Here is a 16,884-nt window from a genome sequence, read left to right on the forward strand (position 1 = left end):
TGTGCAGGGGATGCCTTCATTCATAAAAAAAGACCTATATATATATATATACAGAAAGGCACAGAATAAATATGAAAAGCCAGCCACTTGATTTACAAGTACTGCACTCATGGTCCACAAGAAAATATCCTTACTGTATTTACGTGGCGGTAGTCATTATTAGCACAGTCTCCTAACTACAAATCTTATTACAGCGAAGGTATATATGGCTAGCCGCATCGTCTGTCCGTCTGTCGCATGTACGCCGCAAACTCCTGCGGCGCAACCCATGCACATACGCGAAAAGAAAGGAGAATAATGGAAGCACGCGATTGCCTGCGCCAGTAGTAACGCCGTTACTCCCTGTCGCAGCCGACTGCGTTCGCAGCAGTTTCTCTCCGGCTCCGAAATGTGTACGCTATAAGTCATACGTACTCCTAAGGAGCAGGCAGTTTCGATCAGAAGCGCAGCGAGCAGAACCGTGAAAGAGCTCGTCTACGCCGTGTCAATTCTGCAGCCCGCGCACAAGAAGATGTTCGTGCAGCCAAGCGCAAGCAGCAGCTGCGTACCGAGGATCCGGCAGCCTACGAAACTGTTGTTTAATGAACCATTGGGATTAACCCAGTGATAAACACCGGGCTCGCCCGTTTCAGCTTCGCTAACCATCTGTACGGAGTGCTTAGGCGGTGCTTTCTTTTCTTTTTTTTTTTTGTCCCAGACGAGACAAACTGTCGATCTGTCGGCTGTAGCTCGGGATCGAGGTTATGCTGCATGCCCGGCTCCACCACGAACGTACGATGTGGTAAGCATCTCAGTTTTTATTTAAGGGCTACAGAATTGGACAAGCGGCTGTAGCATGAACAGTTGTTCATAGTGCTGCAAGTGCTACTGTGCTGAGCGGTGACAGTGTGCGGCAACAGTGACCAACTGTGATTGTATGTCTGTGCTCCTGTCTTCATCTCTACATTGTTATCTCTTTACCTCCCCCTCCCCTCTTTCCCCAGCGTAGGGTACCAAACCGGATCTTCCCCTCTGGTTAACATCCCTGCCTTTCCCCCTTCCTTAAATCTCTCTCTCTCAAGAAGCGTCATTCTTCTTACAAATTAGAAGCATTTCTGTGACTGCCACAAGTCATCCCACCTACGTCCTCCCTGTACTATGTTCCGCCTTGAAGATACGCTGCGGTTGAATTTTCTACTAATGAAATATCTATCGCACTATTATTTTTACGTAAGATTTATTATTAAAACATTTATTGCGCATGCCATTATACCACGAGATTAGTGTGATTGTTAAATATAAAACTGAAAGAAAACTTCAAAGAGACTTAACCCAGTGTTTCATGAATGCGGTGCGGTATTTTGTTATAGTATCTACGTTCTCGGATAGGGGCTATGCCAAGGTAAAGAAAAATTGGTGTGAACAGCAAATGTATGTGAGAAGCTCCAAGCAACAAGGATATATTTTAGTCCCATACTAAGCTACACCACCTTATTCCACAACCAAGCACCCGGCATTTCGTTGAATGCGTATTCCGATATTATGCGGGGTCCATACTGACTAGCACCAATTCTACATTCGGGCTACTCAATTAAAAAAAAAAATCTTATTCACGCAAACAGTAACATAGGTCAATGCAATGGACTGGTCAGCGAAATTATTGAGCACCCGGCCCAAAAATATCAAGCAACTGCATGCTGCAATCAAACATTTGAAGTCACGATCATTCTAGTGCAATCCTGCGATTTCCAGCAAGAAACTAGTGACCAAGGTCGCCACCTTTTGTAGCATCGCACTTGCTTACATGAATTTCACTTTCAGCACTTTCACGTCAGCACTTTCAGTTTTCCAGCATACGGTTGCGAGAAGAGAACTCTGGATTTTTTTTTTCAAATATAAACGCCCTGCTCCAAGGGTGGATTTAAAATGGACTATATATTCTCTAGAGCTCCTTCTTGCAGGATCTCGTAGCTATTCGGCGTCAAGTTTTTCCTCAAGAGATTAAACGAAATGCGCGTTATCAGTGTCCGCCTGAAGATGCCTCCAGTACTAATATTTGCCTCTTATATACCAACTTGTAAAAAATTGTCGTTTCAAAACCGCATGCACGTCGGAATTCTTCTTTCAGCGAGAACTGGACAGGGACTACGCTCTCAGAGTTCTACTAGAAAACATAAATACCCAAGAAAGTGGATAGGGTAACGCGCCGAGGTACTTCAATTGGTAGAGCATCACATGCGTAATGCGAAGGTTGTGGGATGGTTTCGCACCTGCGGCAAGTTGTTTTGTGATCCACTTTCATCTCCACTATTTTGTCGTTTCTGTATTTCATTTATTACGCACAAGTAATTTTCCCTATGTTGTCTTTGATGTTAGCGTTAGTTGGCTTCTTATGATATCACCATATAGATATTTATATATAAATGATCTTCTTCAGAGCATCGATTCTCGACTTCTAGACTTGCAATCTGGGGTTGCTTCGCTCGAATCCTTGTCTCCTAACATAGTACTTTTGACGCCGCTGTGGATTCGTTTACTTAGAAGGTTAATTCTCTGATGACATAAGCGGCTGCTGAAGAAACAAATTCCTCGAGTAATGAAATCAAAGTGACTGCCCTGGTTACTAAGATGACTTCTCTTGATTCTTCTCTGTCTTTTTAACAAAGTGGTGTTATTCCCTCTGCGTAGCCTTCTAATGTATTCTTGTCCTAAAGTAACACGGTTAACAAATTTAGAGACAAGAATGATGACCTACATTTGCCTAGAAGTAATCCGATCTTCTTCTGACTTTCTGAACAACCTGAAGAAACCAATAGTTTACTGCTAAGCATCAGCGCACCGTTTTTCGCAGAAAAACTACAGATCTGTTTTCCCAAGATTGAAAGACGCCAGAGAATTGGAAGACTGCAGCACGGTCATTCAAGTTCTATCATTGTTAATTTGCTTGACTTTCGCGATAAGATTGAAGTATTCAGGAATGGTCACAAATATACACGGACATGCGTATTGGTGAAGAATTTTCCGCCCGTACGTGATCCTTTCGCAAGAAATCGTGGGATGACGCTGCCTCCCACAGCAAAAATGGTTACGTTTGCGTGTAAAGTTTGGTCCCGTGTTCATCAACAACATGTGGTATTAATGGGATAACAAAATTAATGACCTTAATGCGGCTTGAACTCATTTTTCTTATATTTCCCCCGGATTCGCTTCGGACGTTACATAGTGACGCAGAAAGTGCGGCATGATAACCTTAAAATTGACGATGTGATTTCCAGAAGCCCAGCTAATTTGTTTCATGACTTTGCCTCTGTGACCACTTCTAATACTCCTCATATTATCGGGGTTACCGATAATGATAATATTATCGGGGTTACCGGGGTTACCGACATGTTACACACTGCCATTTGCAATGTTGGAGGTACCGACCAGGCTTACCGTTGTGCGCTGCGAGAGAACAAACAAAAGAGGTGGCAGCGAGGCTATTTTTTTGTGGTCCGATCTTACCTTTTCGATTCTATGGGCTCCTAATCATGTAGAATTTGTGTGGTGTCAAGTGTCACTTGGCAACTGCTCTGTTGTTATTGGTCTAATATATCGACATCCGGGTTTAAATGTTAAGCAGCTGTACTGATTACGAGCATTACACATGTCGTGCCAACTTTTAATTTTCGTTTAGTGTTGCTTTATTGTAACTTTAATGGCGCTTCTAATATGACATGCGTTTAGCAGCAGTCTCAATCTATTACTGGCTGCGATTCTTCAATCTGAAAAGAACTAATAAATAGTTCCCTCTTGTGTAATTTAAAACAAAGTCTTACCAAAAATACCAAAGGCCCCTTTATTCTAGAGCTTTTACTCCTTAGTCGAAATCTTGAAGATGGCTATGTGTGTGGCGTTCTCGATGAAATTTCTGATAACAAAGCTGTACTAGTTTTTATAACTGTTCCTGTTGCTCAAGTAAATTTGTTCCTCGCACTATTTATGACTTCACACAAGCTGATAACCAGTCTATTAATAACTTTCTTGCCATTCTTTCGCACTTTTTAACGCCGCAGTGTCAATGGCGATGTGAATATTTTGGTTTGGTTGTTCAACACTGCCGTATGCACATGCTAAACCAAGAAAAAAATGTCAACGTATCATGGATGACTAGAGATATCCTTCACCTTTCTCGCCGCCTTACTAGACTTAGCCCACAAAGAGGCACTGGTGACTTTCTTGTAGCCACGTGATTTCGGGCGATGAAGAATGAACATCGACTGAAAACTATACCAGCCAGAGATTTCCTCTATGCCATTACTTTACCTAGTTCGATACAATCAGATCCTAAAGAAATTGGGTGTGATTTCCCCTGGTATAACAATAGCTCAATGCTTCATAATAACAGATGTTTCCACTAACGAACCTCACGTCATTGGAACTGATTTCAACTCGTATTGGCAATCAGTCTAATCTGCAGACCACTCCAAAATCCCTCAGAATCACGGCTCCCTGGTATTGACTTATGTGTAGCTACGCCAGGTGTCTTAAACATGGTTATAAATTTAGGTTCCAAGACAAGTTGTCGTTCTTATAACGTGTATAACTACGTTTTCGTATGGCATCATTTCTGATCCAGCAGGTTTCTTAGAATGATATTTAATAAATCCTTGCAAACGAGTACCGTTCCAGCAGCATGGCAAGTTGCGAAAGTCATTCCTTCGCACAAGTCAGGGAGCGAACAAGGCCTATCCAACTACAACCAATTTTTTTAACCTGTAGTTGTAGTAAACATTTAGGACATGCCATTTAAAACCATATTGTTACGAAGAGTTGCGAAGAAATGATTTTATTTACAGGCGATGGATGATGATCGTAGCGTGATAGTAGCGCAGCTCGGCCTCTCCAACTCTTGGTCCTCTTCATCTTCTCTTCTTTCCTCTTGTCCGTGCCTTTCGTATCTGTTACATTTCCCCGCAAGCAGACGAAGCCCGTGGGGCGAATCAGGATGCACAAGCAGGGTAGAAAGGCTTCAGGCGAGCAATATGAGTCAGCTGAGTTCTGCTTGACCGCCAACAGTTGCACAGTACGCAAGCTGACGTAAGTGAGTTCGCTCAGGTGGTCCTCAACTACAAATGGGCCTGAATATTGTGACAAGAACTTTTGGCACAATCCACGCTTGCGTTGCGGTGTCCAAAGAAGGACCAAGTCACCTTTTTCCAATGATACATGTACGTGACGGACGTCGTATCGCTTTTTCGAACGACTTTGCGAGGCCAGAGTACGAAGACGAGCTATTCGACGGGCTTCTTCGGCGAGACATAAAGTCTTCGATACAGAATCGTCACTGTGCAGAACGAAGGGTAAGAAAGTGTCGAGAGGGCTTCGCGGCAACCTTGCATAAAGGAGAAAAAATGGGCTATAGTTCGTGGTTTCGTGTCTCGCCGTGCTGTATGCGTAAGTGATGAAGGGCAGCACGTCGTCCCAGTTCTTATGATTGGAGGAGACGTACATGGAAAGCATGTTGGTCAGCGTTCTGTTCGTCCTTTCAACGAGGCCATTGGTCTGTGGATGATACGGCGTGGAATGACGGAACTGTGAAGTGCAGAAACGAAGTAACTCTTCAATGGCATCAGCCGTGAACTGGCGACTACGGTCGCTGATGATGACACGCAGTGGGCCATGACGAAGGACCACGGAACGCAACAGGAAGACCGCCACGCAAGCGGCGGTGGAAGATGGTATGGCTACAGTTTCTGCATACCGCGTAAGATGGTCTACGCAGACAATTATCAAAGGGTTCTTGTTGTTAGATAACCGGAATGGACCCAAAAGGTCAATGCCTACTTGCTCGAACGACGTGTTGGGCGGTGTCAATGGCTGAAGGGGACCCGGGGCAGCGGTGGTCGGTCACTTGTGACGTTGGCACGTTTCACAACTACCGACATAGCGCTTGGTTGTTTCGCACATCTTGGGCCAGTACACGCGCTCCTGAGTGCTGTGTAGCGTTCGTACAAAACCAAAATGGCCGGATGTCAAATCGTCATGCATGGCGCATAGAACGTCGGAGCGAAGGCTCTCCGGGACAACAAGCAAAAAACGCGCTCCATCCCCGGAATAATTAGTTTTGTAGAGTGATTTATCACGGACAGTAAAGCGACCGCTGCCTTGAGGAGTACGGGCGGCGACAAAAAGCGGACCGATGGTAACATCACTCCGTTGTTCTCGCTGATAGTCTGCGCGTCAGGGAACGTAGAAGTAACAGCAGCGAGGCACTCATCAAAATTTTGACCATCGCAGTCGGTAGCCGCAAGAGGAATCCGAGAGAGGCACTCTGCGTCAGCGTGACGACGGCCACTCTTGTACGACCCCACAAAGCCGTATTCCTGGAGGCGCAGCGCCCAACGTGCGAGGCGACCAGAGGGATCACACAAACCGACCAGCCAGCATAAAGAGTGATGGTCGGTGATAATCTTGAATGGTTTACCGTAAAGATAACACCGACACTTCTGTATGGCGAAAACAGCTGCCAGGCATTCCTGTTCCGTAACCGTATAACTTAGTTCAGATTTGCTCAGGCAACGGCTGGCATATGGGACAACATGTTCTGCGCCACTGTGACGTTGTACAAGCACTGCTCCTATCGCAATTCCATTAGCATCAGTGTGAACTTCAGTCGGGTAAGATTGATCGAAGTTACGCAAGAGCAGTGCTGACGTTAGTATAAACTTCAGTTGAGAGAATGATGCGTCACACTCTGGTGTCCAATTGAAGGACGCATTCTGTCGCAAAATACTTGTCAACGGGTAAACGATGTCGGCAAACCTGGGAACAAAACGACGAAAATATGAACAAAGGCCAACGAATGAGCGAAGTTCTCGTGCTGATTGTGGTGTCTTGAAGGAGCTCACTGCTTCAATCTTACGAGGATCGGGTCTGACGCCATCCTTGTCAACTAAGTATCCCAGGACCAGTGTTTGACTTTCGCGACATTTTTTTAGTTTAGAACCAGTCCAGCTTTCTCAATGCAGTCGAGAACAAGGCTGAGGCGTTCATTATGTTCTTCAAACGTGCGACCAAAGATTATAACATCATCGAGGTAACACACGCATATCTCCCACTTCAGACCTCGTAGTACTGTATCCATGAATCTTTCGAAGGTGGCAGGTGCATCGCAAAGGCCAAAAGGCATAACATTAAATTCGAATAGGCCATCTGGAGTCACGAAAGCGGTCTTTTTCTTGTCGGCAGGGTCCATAGGTATTTGCTAATACCCCGATCACAAATAAAGTGTTGAGAAGTAAGAAGCAGCGTGTAAGCAATCAATGACGTCATCTATTCGCGGTAGTGGATAGACATCCTTGCTCGTCACTGCGTTTAGATGTCTGTAATCCACGCACAATCTCCAGGAGCCATCTTTTTTTTTCGGACCAGGATTACTGCGGCTGCCCATGGACTAGACGACTCTTGAACGACACCTTTGTTCATCATCTCCTTGACTTGTTCTGCAATAACTTTTCGCTCGGAGGATGACAATCGGTAGGGCTTCTGGCGGATGGGGTGTGCGGAGCCGGTATCTATTCTGTGACGAGCGCGGGACGACGGTAAATGAACCGGTGCATCTGCATGCGTGAAGTCGAATGTAGCCTCATGCCTGGCAAGAACATGTACCAGTGCTTGCCGTTCCGACGTACCGAGAGCCTTGCTGATCATGCCAAGCGTTAGCTCTTCAAAATGGCCATTATGGCAAGGAGAGCAAGCTGTAGAGACGTCCGTAGTTAGGGCCGCCATTGAGTTACTTGCGGCTTCATCGAAGAGAGTGATTTTCATACCGCGAGGAAGGACAACCGGCGTGGCGGAGCAGTTCAGTGCCCACAATGTGGCGACTCCTTTCGTCATGCACACGACAGAGCAGGGCACAAGTATATCTTTTTTAGCCCAGTTTATGCGGAGAGGCCTAACTGCAAGGTGAACACGATCAGGGTCAACAGTAGTTGCAGAAACATCAACGGGCGTCAGGCACCACGATGGTGCAATCACTTCATCAAGAACACTGAGTGTGTCTGTGTCCCTATCTTCGCCACGCGAACTTTGTTCGGAATCTGCTGATATATTTAACTCGTTCACTGATATTTCGCCACAACCACAGTCCACGGAAGCGCCGCACTGTTGAAGAAAATCAATACCGAGAATAACATCGTGCGAACAACGAGCAAGAACAAGGAATTCCGACACAGAAACTTTCCCAGCCAACGAAACACTCACAGCACAAACACCAAGGGGATGAAGCCACTCGCCGCCCACTCTACGAAAGGTAATACCGTCGTTCCAAGAAAACATAACTTTGTGGCCTAGACGGTTTTTGAAAGCGAGGCTCATCACAGACACAGTCGCCCCAGTATCAACTAACGACATGGTCGGTATTCCGTCAATCGAGACATTCACTTTGTTTTTGAGCATCACAACAGGCAGAGGCATTTCTGGCAAAGACCGTCCTGCGACCACATCTCCATTGGCCGCGGACGCTAGTTTCCCGGTGGCGGTGACGAGGAACGGCGCCGAGGGTACGGAGAGCGACGGGGACGATTATTTGGTGGCGTCAAACTCCGCTCAGAACTTGGCGAATCGCTGCGTCTGGTCTTGTGTGGGAAGTGGTCCATCGGAAGGGAATCGGTCGTCCGCAAGTCATACGAAGTACGGGTTCAGCTTGGCGAGAACATCGGTGGTGTCCTTCGTGATTGATGGCCTTGGCAACAATACCGTGCTATATGGCCTATGGAACTGCGGTTGTAGCACACGGGAGGGTCGCGGTTTACAGCATCTTCCTCGAAACAGATGCTAGGCTGCTTCGGGCGGCGAGAAAGTTCGTAGTCATGTGGATAACGTGCCTCTGCGCCTCACTGAAATTCGTTATATCGTTCATGAGTCAAGTCGTGGTAATAGGGTCGGTGCTCTTCTTGTCGCGGCCTGAGAGAGGTCACAGGGCCTCGGGGGTAAAAACGCGGCTGCTCTCGTTGTGGCCGAGCGTCATAAGTAGCGCCTCTGTCGTAGAGACGTGGCTGCTGTCGGGGCGCGAGTTCATTATCCTTGGTGCCCCTCGCCGCAGGATACGGGGAGAAGGATGCCACGTTTGGCTCGAAATCTCGTGGTAGGCGGAAGCTATGAGTGCCTGAATGTGTCACTTGCGCGTGCAGGCTGAGCTCTTCCCGAACTATTTGTTGGATTGTTGATGCAAGATCGAGAGACTGGTTGCTGTCCACGCTTGCAACTGTCGTCACATTGGCTAGCCTGCCAAACTTCGGCGTGATGGGCCTCGTTTTCAGCTGCTCGAAAGTACGACAGTGCCGAATGATGTCAGTGACGTAAACCAGGTTGTCTTTTGCAATGAGGAAATTATAAACGTCTTCGGCAATTCCTTTGAGGATGTGCCCGACTTTATCTTCCTCAGACATTCCAGAGTCCACCATCCTACACAGTTTTATTAGCTCCTCTATGTAGGTCGTGCAGGGTCGCCTGGCATTTGCGCACGTTGCAGTAGGGTCTGTTCTGCCATTTTCTTTTTCGTCGCGGAGTCGCCGAATCGCTCTTTGATGTCAGAAACGAATCTTCCCCTTGTTGTGAACGTTTCCTCGTTATTGTCGAACCACAGCAACGCAGTATCCGTTAGAAAGAACACGACGTTCGAAAGCTGAGAAGCACTGTTCCACTTGTTGGCGGCACTCACCCGGTAATAATGGATGAGCCATTCCTCGACGTCTTCGTCCAATCTTCCGACGAAGGGACGCGCATCTCTCAGTTGTAGAACGGAACTTGTCGGCGCAGCTGTTGGAATGGGCCGTTGTTCGTCTGCGTCGTGGGACATATTCAACTCCGGTAGATACGGTGGGAGTCCAGCAATGCGACGGCTCCGTCGAAGAAGTTCTGGTTCAGCCTCCGTCTTCGGGTGTCGATTACCCCGCAGCTTCCACCACAACTGTTACGAAGAGTTGCGAAGAAATGTTTATATTTACAGGCGATGGATGATGATCGTAGCGTGATACTAGCGTAGCTCGGCCTCTCCAACTCTTCGTCCTCTTCGTCTTCTCTTCTTTTCTCTTGTCCGTGCCTTTCGTATCTGTTACAATATCATTGTGTTCCTTGGTGGTGGTGGTGATAAACTTTATTAGAAGGGGGAAGGGTAAAGAGGGACGTGGCTCAAGGTTAGGGCTCAAGTAAGGCCCTGGGCCTGCTTGGCCTTTTCCGCCCAGTCCACCAGTTCAAGTTGTCGGTCGACGTCCCCGGAACTGAGCCAGGCTGTCCAGTCAGTCTCGCTGCTGACGGGGGGATGAGAGAACGGGAGCGAGGTGCATTCCCACATTATGTGTGTTAGTGTTCCTGTTTCTGAATAGAGCCTACATTTGTCGCTTTCCCTGCCCCCTGTGATTTTGTTAGTGTATTTTGGGTGTGGGTATGTATTTGTCTGAAGTCGCCGAAACGCGACCGCTTGCGTTTTGTTGAGTTGCTTGGCCGGTGGTGGCAGCGCGCGACGCCTCAAGCGATACCGATGAGCTATTTCATAAGTCTCGCAGGGTTCCTCGTGTCTCTCCTCCTCATTCACGCCGTCCGCATCCGCGGACGAGGCTCGGCGCACGAGATCTCAAGCCAAACTGTGAGCCGACGCGTTGCCGGGCACAGCCGCGTGAGTGGGGGTCCACACGAGGGTTTACAAGCCGCTTAGGGGCGTCGTGTGAGGACATGGTACGCCTGTTTGCAAATTCTACCACGGACGAAATTGCCGATGGCCTGCTTGCTGTCACTGATGACGGTATTCGCTTCCGCATGCATGGCCATGGCAATCGCGGTTTCCTCCGCTTCCACCACTCGGCCAGCCGTGATTGTTGTATATTCTATCAGTCCTCCGTTGTGATCCGCTACCACTGCGGTCATGAGGTCGCACCGAGGGTGTCTGGCTGCGTCTGTGTAGAGCACTCCATCTTGCGAGCCGTAGCGTCGCCAAATGGCTTCACTACGGGCCTGCCGACGGCCCTGATGGAACTCGGAGCCCGCAATATTTTAACAGTCTACCAGCATGGATTTCGCAGTCGCCTCAGCGTCATAACGGAAACGTCTGGATTCGTTCATGACGTCTGCCATGAACCAGGCCTAGGCCTTCACACTAATGCCACATTTGTTGACTTTTCCAAAGGCACACACATTTGTTGACTTTTCAAATGTACACAGTTGTACATTAACAACTTTTCAATAAAATACATAGAATTTGAAATATCTCTAGGCTAGGCACGTGTATATCTAGTTTCTCTAAGATAAGTCAGAATACGTCTGTTTCAACTCTGCCAAATTGCTCACAGCAACCATTACCTCTGGCGTTCCGCACGGTTCAGTTTTAGGCCCGCTTCTCTAAGTCCTGTGCGTAAATCAACCTCCTGACAACGTACTATCACCTAAAATTCGTCTTTAAGCTGATGACTGCGTTACCTGTCACCCAATTGCCAGTCATGAAGATTATGTTGATCTGAACAGAGAATTTGCCAACTTTTGTACTTGGTGTAACGAGTAGCCGGTGAACATTAACTTTCGCAAACCGGTTATGGACACGTTCTACGCAATTGTGTCATCCTTACTGTTTCAATGGCATTCCTCTGAGAAAAGTTTCTCAATATAAGTACCATGGCGTTCTCTTCACAAACGATTTGGCATGGTTCAAACATATTGAAGAAACCTGTTCTAAAGTAGCATGTCAAAGTTACCTAAAGCGTTCACCGGGCTCAGCCTCTAAAGAATTAAAATTTCTCACTTATAAAGCTCTTGGAACAAGGCTGTGTCAGTTGAAATTGATATTTTAAATCAGATGTAAAAAACTCCAACCTGTCCAAAAAATATTTTCGGTTTATTTACTGGGGTTACAAGCACCTCGCCCCCACTTCTAAACTTTACTCCTTGAATCTCTGTTTTCTAGTATAGAGGCTATATGCAGAAAGCCTTAAACTATTTTACACTACTGTTAGCTCCAAACTTTCTTCCTCTTTGTAATATACTAAACTTGATAGAGTATCAAATGCCAGGAATTTTCCTTCTCCTAATATAACAGCTATAAACGCTATATTACCTATGCAAAAGTTTAAATGTAGCTTTGTCTAGATCCACTTAAATCTCGCAGCGGCTGCACTCTAACATTCGAAATTTACCATTTCATCAGTTTGTTAAGGCAATCACCAGTTAAATATTTCGCATTCCCTAGGACCATGCATTGCGTACTATGTATATATGCATATACTAGGCGTGTCACTTCACTTGGGCCAAACTATAAAAATAATCATATGCGACGTACCTGGATAGAACCAAGATAACGTTTTGTACCGTCACTTGGCAGTGCCCAGATAATCTTTGAATTCTGCCTATTTACATAAGTCCTAGTTAACTAATTACCAATTCAAATATCATAATTAGATAAAAAGTGTGAGTGATAAAACTGTAGAGTAACATGGACAACTGCCGATACCGTATTCTGCTGCTCCATGCATGCTGCATAAAAGTGTTTTTCTGATCGTGAAAAAAGCCCGCGAATACATGCAAAATTGCCTCGCGACTGGCCATTCGAGGGACTTTGCGTGTATTCGCGGGCTCCGTCTACGCTCGAAAAAAATACTTCTTATAGTACGTAATGACAAACAGAAAGCTGTATGAGGAGTTTTTCATGTTGTTCTACAATTTTCTCGCTGACCGTTTTCATCTAATTTTAATACTTGAGAAGTTCATTAAATAATTAAGACTAATTATGTAATGCGGCGGAATGCAAAAACAATGCGAGTATCTCCAAGTGACGGCATAAAAGATCAGCTTGGTTTTGTCGAGCTACGTATCCTTTGCATATTTTTAACGTTTGGCCGAAATGCATGTATAGCTACAAATTTTCAGGCGAAGCTTCTGTTGGCTCACCAGTTTCGGTGGCAATCTGGTCACGCAATAGCCCAGTTGCTCCCAGAGCACAGCAGCTGCAATAAAGGTTGGTTTGATGAGTTGACAGCTGCGCCAGCGGCGGAGCGTGATTCATTAGCAAGGATTCCAGCTGCATAGGCGCGCGCTCACGCTACGAGCACAATTAATCAGCGCCGTTTCGCTTCTACCGGGGAGTGTAAGGGCAAGAAAGTGTTTCGTGCATTGCACCGGCTTCGTTTCCGTTCGCTTCATTCTCAGAAAACGGATGGGATGGCTACGCGCTGTGTGTTACCCCAAGGAACAGGAAGCTATCGACGAGCGGCGGCGACAGCTCCCGTGAAAGGAATCGCCGCTGGCGCGCTGATTCAACCTTTAGAGCCACCCCAGCCTGGGCAATCCGATAGCAATGAGAAGAAGATCCTGAGCGGAGGGAGTCGGCGGCCGGCTCTATCCCTTACCTGTGGGTTACTTACTCCCTGACGAAGGTCAGGCGCACTCACCACAATCCTCGCTTACCCCCATTTACTGGTAGTGGAAGCGTTGATAATTTTGTTTTGGCGTAAGACTATTTCCTTTATTTACATATTTTTGCACATGCCTTGCCCTTGTGCGTGGCACCGTTTCCCGATGGGTTATTGCGCACATTTTTTGTATTTAGTTATTCTTTGACAGAAAATAACTTTTCTGCTTCTTTCTACTTGTGTTGGAAATCCTGAGAGTTCATGGTACATCTATGTAATGGTATACCGAAAGGTTCTTTCATTTTCGCCAGAACAGAATACCACTGAATTGTGTAAATCGTAGGAAGAACTAAATTAAGGTTTCTAGAATAAGCGTACAAGTCGTTCGCCAAAGGATTGTTCTTATGATGTCACCGTCATACTAAAAATACAGCTACAACTGTTGCGCTCTTTACGCATATTTCATCGCGGCATCTTCACATTTTCCACCAATATCAAGGAACAACTCTTACAGCTTCAGAAGGTTGATCCCTGTGTTCTACCAGTCAACGGCAGAAGAAAAATTAGCCAATGTATTCAAAGAGAATACAATGAGCAATTGCTGCACTACAGCCAGAAAGTTTACGTTTTCTTATGCAATTTTCATCTTCAGGCGGGCAAACACTTGACCACTGCAATAGGTATCTTTCATGGCTTGGAGAGATTTCAATATGCTTTTCACACAATGTAGTCTGCCAAATGGTCTACAGAGCTCCTTAAAAGCTGCACACAAATATTGTAGACGCATAGGGTACAGCAGTATTTCATAATTCGCACTAAGATATGTGCGAAGCATCTCCTATTGAGATAGCTGCGGGCGATTAAAAGTTACCCTCCTCCATAGCCATGCATTTCCTCCTCAACTCCCTCGCCAAAAAATTGGGGCTAAGCTCCACCTTCACTGGCTCTGCGTCATGATGGCACGTCGTGTCTTCTCCTTCCGGTTTTATAGGAGCGAACGCGGGAAGCCTCTCCAACCTCTCTGCCAACTGCTTCGCAGTCGACCCCAAGCGAGATCTATCGAAGCAGCTTGGGTTGAGAAAATTCTGCCGCAGCGCCGAACGTGTCTGGTATTCCGGTAACCACAGGCGAGCTGGGAATTTCGACAGAACGGTGGAGGCATAATCTCGAAGTTATCAAGGAACTTTAGCGTAGACGTACATTCCACAGCAAACGTTTACGGAATGTAGTTTCCCCTTCAAATGTGAATTCCTGCACTGTTAAGGCATGACACTTCGTATTTAATGAATCACTGTGTAGGTGGTGAAGGCTAGTACATGCTGGAACATTTATTTCGAGGCTGTGTCACCACGCTTCGCGCGAATTCAGCTTATGGGCACATCCTGCGTCCCGTAACCTTTCGCGGTTGGCTGTACGTCAGCAGCCTGATCTGTCTACACGGTCCAGCCACCTGGTGGCGCAGAGCTTAACCAGCCAAACAAAGAGCTATTATTACTCTAACCAAGTGTAAAACGTCTTAAACATTTACAAAAACAACGTGCTATCGATTGCACTCCTGCGAAATATTTACACAAGCAGAAAAGAAGAATGCACTTCGTTACTGCTGCTGTGTTTGGTTGAGCACTGTGCCACCAGGTGGCTGCACCGTGCACACCATTCACCTTTCCGCTTCTGCTTATCCCGTGAAACGACACGGTTAAACGGCCAGGCCCTATTCCCTTGCGTTCGCGTTCACCTGAATACCGGACTCGAGAAACGCTGTTGTGGTAGTAATCTTCGAGTGTAAAGTGACGGTGTGGAGGCCGCAAACAAGCAAATCCTGACGCCAATCGGATAGGACAGTCCGATGCACTGCATCCACTCCGCTCGTCTACTGCCTTGCAGAAGGACACGATGTTGCAGCATTACATATGGCCAGTCACTACGTTTGCATCCCACAACACAACAAAGGCGAATCATGGTGCTGGCGAAAAGACTAAGACCATCACTGACCGCTGAGCCTTCGTCAACACGAAGCATGTTTTAACAGAACCCGCCGTGGTTGCTCAGTGGCTATGGTGTTGGGCTGCTGAGCACGAGGTCGCGGGATCGAATCCCGGCCACGGCGGCCGCATTTCGATGTGGGCGAAATGCGAAAACACCCGTGTGCTTAGATTTAGGTGCACGTTAAAGAACCCCAGGTGGTCAAAATTTCCGGAGTCCTCCACTACGGCGTGCCTCATAATCAGAAAGTGGTTTTGGCACGTAAAACCCCAAATATTATTATTATTATGTTTTAACAGCTGTGCGCCGGAAGTGCTTAAGTGCAGTGAGAAATTCTTTTTCAGCATTCTCTTTCTGTTACTTTCTTTTTAGAGAAACAGATGAACTAAAATTCCAACTATTACGAACCTTTGTTCACCATAAATTTGGAAAAATTATCGCTGAAGCACCCTGGGCATCCATCGGATGGCTTGCCCTACTAGCGTCATTAGGGTGCGTGCCTCATTATCAGAGAGTTATTTTGACGCGCAAGAACCCCATAATTTAATTTGTTAACGTCATTAGGGCAATTTACATCAAATGGCTCGGGCAGCTCAAAATTCAGCCAAGCGGTGTGTTGCCATCGGCAGTGATGTAGATTTTTATAACCCTAAAATAACTTACAGGATTTACGTGGAGCTCTTAGATACATCAAATAATGATCAGAAGGACCTACTCTAGCGAATCAGTAGGTTTGTACAAAATCGTCAAAGTCGTTTCAGGAACCCTTTATTAGTAAGACTGGGTGAATTGTTATTCTGTTGTTTATAAGGAGTGATGTGCGAAAAATGACGCGCGTAACTAATGTGGCCAAGTCTACAGAGCATTATGTGTATAAATATTTTTCTCGCAAATTGTTTTTTTCTATAAACAACTTCAGGTTGGTATAAAACCACATACTTTGAACTTGAGCGCGTCCGGGAAGATAAAAATGAATATTTAGCCACAATAAGTGGTCCCATAGCATATGTAACACGTTCCTAAGTTGTGCAAGGAAATCAAGGTGAAGCATACTTTTGTTCTAGCAACATTATGAATAAACACGTGGACGTACCAGCTTAAGAACGTGGTCCTTTATTTACGCGGTGTTACAGCTATAAAGTACTAAGCTTTAAAAAAGCATACATCAGTTCTCGCGAATAAGACAAATGCTTTGAACCTTCTTGAGAAACCGCCCGTACTTTTCAGATTTGGACAAGCCCCTACATTCTCCACGACCACCTAATTAGCTTTCCGGCAAAAAAGAAAAAAGACAATTAGAGGTCTACTAAATGCTTTTAATTACTTATAGAATATCAGGGGCTCTATATGACAGTTGGTTTCGAAGCTTGACTCTACGCAACATGCACTTGGTTTTGGTGGTGTTAAATCATTCGTGCTGCCTGTTATCCCGGTGCAGGACAGCTGGTACAGTCATGCGGACTGTACCAGTTTGCAAGGTAAGTTCGGAAAGGTAAGAAAGGCAGGGCAAAGAAACTTCCCCCTAACTGGAATAAATGCTTCTGGT

At 46.2% G+C, this 16,884-nt stretch overlaps 1 long non-coding RNA gene across 1 annotated transcript in view; it reads left to right on the forward strand.

Moving 5' to 3' along the window:
* Positions 1-439: 439 nt before the first annotated feature.
* The window catches only part of LOC126533938 (uncharacterized), a 40,356-nt gene continuing 23,911 nt past the window's right edge, over positions 440-16,884 (forward strand). The window contains exon 1 of the long non-coding RNA XR_007600139.3: positions 440-781. This is a non-coding gene — a long non-coding RNA (uncharacterized lncRNA). The remainder of the gene's footprint in view (positions 782-16,884) is intronic.

The sequence above is a fragment of the Dermacentor andersoni genome, chromosome 7 (genome assembly GCF_023375885.2).
Source record: "Dermacentor andersoni chromosome 7, qqDerAnde1_hic_scaffold, whole genome shotgun sequence".
Taxonomy (NCBI): Eukaryota; Metazoa; Arthropoda; class Arachnida; order Ixodida; family Ixodidae; genus Dermacentor; species Dermacentor andersoni.